The sequence below is a fragment of the Leptodactylus fuscus genome, chromosome 5 (genome assembly GCF_031893055.1).
Source record: "Leptodactylus fuscus isolate aLepFus1 chromosome 5, aLepFus1.hap2, whole genome shotgun sequence".
In the NCBI taxonomy this organism is placed as follows: Eukaryota; Metazoa; Chordata; class Amphibia; order Anura; family Leptodactylidae; genus Leptodactylus; species Leptodactylus fuscus.
In genome coordinates this window covers 63662261-63666904 of record NC_134269.1, presented here as the reverse complement: position 1 = coordinate 63666904, position 4644 = coordinate 63662261, and positions in this window count along the sequence as shown.

The window sequence follows — 4644 nt, the reverse complement described above, 5'->3', positions numbered from 1 at the left end:
CCGGAGTTCAGAGAAAATACATTTCCCAGCAAGTGGTTAAACAGAAAATGGAGCAGCTGGACTTGGTGTCTGTCAAACTCAAGTCCAGGGGGTGAAAAATTACAAGGTATGTGACAATTAGCACAAAGACAAAACAAAAGGAAAGGAAGAAGAAGCCTTGGGTGATGCCCTCAAGGAAAACATTTCTATCTTCAAAGTAAAAGGATTAGCAAACATCGGATGAACTGTCAGGTTTCAAATGTATATGTGAAAATTATGCTCCAGGAGGAAGTGAGGAGGGAACACTGTGATAACTACCAAATAAACACATGACATAATACACCCAACCACTTCAAATGCAAGAAGCAAGACATAGTCCATTATCAAAAGAGTAGGCTCACGCTATGTCTCAAAGATTTCAGGACTGACTTCATATATAAGATTTTACCTGCAGCAGAATACTGTTTGCTTACTCCAATTTTCTTTTGTCAGATTCACTTAAAGTGGACCCTTTTAGATCTTTGCATCCATTAGTAGGTGACATTTAACTCATTCTGGCACAGTTCTTAGTCTAGTCCTTACCAGGGGTGAACCTAGCCTCTCTGCAATCTACAGGAACTATGGTAAGGCTCCCCCCAAAAAAGATATCCACCCAGTTATATTTGGTTACATAATGAGGCCTCCCTAATTAGTATAACAACCCCTTTTTTTGGTATCACACGATTTACAACACCATTTTTTTGGCCAACTGCACGATACATGGCGCCCTTTGTTTTTGGCCCACAACACAATACATCACCTCCTTTTTCTGGTCACCTGTCCACATGGTATATGATCCTTTTCTCTGGCCCACCACATGGTACATGTCCCCCTCTCCCCCACATGGTTTATGACCTCGTTTTTAGCCCCCCACAAGTTATATGGCCCCCTTTTTTTACCCCCTTACATGGTATATAACCTTATGATCCCCTTATTTTGCTCCCCACAGGATATGACCCCACTTTTTATGACCCCTTTCTTATGTCACCGCCAGAGTATATCACCAGTATAACCCACCTGACAGTAGAGAGCCCAATCAGCTTATCAGGTACCAATAATTATAGCACTGATTGTTTGGGAATGGTGGGGATAGGGAAAATATTCCAACTGCACTGGATTTGGTGGAGCAGAGCCTTTTAAACAATGTAAAGAGCTGGAGTTTATGGAGATGGTAATAGATCCTCTTTAACCAATGGCATAAAACACAATGGAATAAAACACAATGCTGTAGTCACTGTTACCATATGGTAAAAGTGAGAAAATCCATAATATGTAACTATACCATAGGCTGTGACTTTCTGACTGTAGGTCATGACTTTCTGAATGGTGGTTCTTTTACGTATGTATTGTGGGTGGACATACCTGTCTGTGCAAATGTCAAAAGAACAAAAAAAATTAACATTCAGAGGGGGAATGTAGTCTTAGGTCTTACTGGCTATACAGATTAGTTTCCTATCAGATAACTTTCCCAGTCCCCCTATACACAAGTGTTCTCAGTAGGAAGAAGGGAGTAAGCCACTGGCAGACAACTATGGTGGTGGCTTATGTCCCAAAGAACAAAGGATCAGACATATTAACAATCCAACATGTCTAGCTCTTTTCTTTCTTGACATTTGCTGGCGAAGGAGAGACAGGAGGCTTCCCATACATTTTAGTTACTTATCCAGTGAGCAGGTTTGGCTGAGATATGTCTAATGTGTATGGCAAACCTACGAGATGGGGATCCTGAACAGAGGAACCCACTCTTATGGGAGTTATCCGATCAACACATATCACCTATCCACAGCACAGGTGATGCTTTCTATAGGATCCACAGCCTAAACCCCCATTGATCTTGAGAATCAGAGTTCTGTGTCCTTTATAGTAAAGTAATGAGGGACTTACATACTTACTGCTGTTCTTTTTCACTTCTATTGGAATGACTGAAATAGCCCTGTACAGTGTGCAACTATGTTGATATGTCCATTGCAGCAGAGTATGTGTACAATGCCTACTAGATTTATTCTGAAGATCAGTGGGGGTTCATATAAGAGGACAAATCAAGGACTACATTCTTAATGCATTTTACAAACATATTAGGAAGTTGTATTAAAATATAACATACATCCGGATAAAGTAGTGCCCCCATCTATAAAGATCTTAGTGTCATCAGTTTCTCTCCAGTTCATTTATGGATGACTGACTGGAGCCATTTCCTTATTCCCTTTCTCACTTGACAACCAGCAGGATAACAAAGAACACTGACACTGGATAGTATCTCATTTCACTCTTGAAATTAGCATTATCACCCTTGGACCTTCCTGTACCACAAATCCAGACTATGCCAGCTATTGTCAGAATAACAACAAGCCGGGAGAGTGCAGCAGAGACAGAAAGAGGCAGACACAGGAGCAATAAAATAAAGTGATGGAATACAATGGCTATATTGAACGTATAGGGAAAACGTGAAAGATGTAGAGGCAGGATTAGTAAACAAAGTGAAGAAATTCATGCAATACATGAATGCTAGAAAATTACTCAGTGCAATTCCTTTATACACAAAGGCCATCATGGAGGAAACTCAGGGGCTTGTCTGATCCTCAAAATCTTTTGTTAGAAGGGTCTCCTTGTAGGTCTCCAGGATTAGTCAATCGTAAGATGTTATATTGCTAAAAAGCTACAGCAATCATATGTAGTCTGTAAAAATACCTTCTAGTAAGTATTACACCACTACAGGGGGAATAAAGCATTGCACAGTACCAATGTGTATCAATGACTATCCATGTAATGTAAAGTTTATTGTCCCCACTTCTGTGCAAGATACACTTTTTGTGAGCCTCCCTCTTTTAAAGAGGACCTTTCACCACTTTTGGGCACATGCAGTGTTATATACTGCCAGAAAGCCGACAGTGCGCTGAGTTCAGCGCACTGTCGGCTTTCCCGATCTGTGCCCGGTGTACAGAGCTTACGGTGCCGGTACCGTAGTGCTCTATGGTCAGAAGGGCGTTTCTGACCATTAGCCAGAGACGTCCTTCTGCCTCGCGGCGCCAATCGCGCTGTGTTGTGGAGCGGGGAGGAACGCCCCCTCCCTCTGCTCACACCGCTCGTCCATAGACGAGTATTATCAGGAGAGGGAGGGGGAGTTCCTCCCCGCTCCACAGCACAGCGCGATTGGCGCCGCGAGGCAGAAGGACGTTCCTGGCTAACTGTCAGAAACGCCCTTCTGACCATAGAGCACTACGGTACCGGCACCGTAAGCTCTTTACACCGGGCACAGATCGGGAAAGCCGACAGTGCGCTGAACTCAGCGCACTGTCGGCTTTCTGGCAGTATATAACACTGCATGTGCCCAAAAGTGGTGAAAGGTCCTCTTTAAATGGGGACCTTTGCCTATTCCCAACCCAAACCTGTCCTTAGGTAGCCTCAGATAGGTCATGAATATCCCATTGGTATAGTGTCTAGCCCCTCCACTTACCAGCTGATATCAGAAGCCATCAGTACACAGTACACAGCCAGAACTACACAGTGTATGGAGCTAGAAGCAGACAGCTCTGAACACTGTGTAGTGACTGTGGCAGGTTACTGCAACTTAACTCCCACTCATTTGTACATACTATATAACATGGAAGCTGTGATGTATTCCCTGCAGAGACTCTTATAGAAGCAGCTATCAGGATAAAGTTTAGTTAACCCTTAAGTACTATCATGGTGTTTATCATAATGACATATGTATGATAGTGGTGTATGATGGACACCAAGATAGTACTTAAGGGTTAATATACAGTAAAACATAGTTAGGAGTTACTATGAGATGTCCTTGATTTTATTTATATACTCTATAATGGGCACTATATACAAGCCACTTGTCAGAGTAGAGTCCTTATGACAGGTTTCCTTTAATAATTTGTCTTAAAAACGTATTGCTATATTCCTGATGTATGACACATATTAATGATTTTCTATTTAGTCTTGTAGGGGAATGGGGAATATTTACCAAGACTAGTGCAAATGAAATGTAGACCATAGAAAATAGACCATAGAAATGTAGTGCTTTTTCACTTATTTCTTGCACCAGATTTAGTAAAACTCCTTCATTGTTACATGGATTAAGCATTCCAATTGTATCAAGCAATGTCTCCATCTATTGTATCACTAGACTGAGTGACAATTCTCTTTATTCCAGTCCTTATGTAGCAAGTCTGAAGGGCTGCATGTAAAAGCATTCACAAGGTATCACATTGCATTCCACACAGAGATAAACTACTAACAAGGGGAAAACGAGCTGCAAATACCAAAGCCTGCCTGTAATGAGGGTGGATTTACTGCCAGCTGCCTGGAAGTAGTGTAACAAGTCTTCCCTATATGCAGAGACCCCGGCAGGTGCCCATGTAACATGGCATCTGCACTACATCACCCACATGTAGCACTGTGCACCCAGGTATAAAGCAGGGGAAGGCAGGTTAACCCTGTACTGGAGTGGGTGAAGCAGTGTAGGGTTACATTACAGGGTGATGGCACAGTGGATGGCTGCGGTCACTGGCACACACCCAATCCCCACCTATCCATTCACAGCAGCCCTGGAAGGAGGTATGTTCTGTGTGAAGGGGCTGTATCTCAGAGCTGACTTGGGGCTGGCTTGTGCTGACG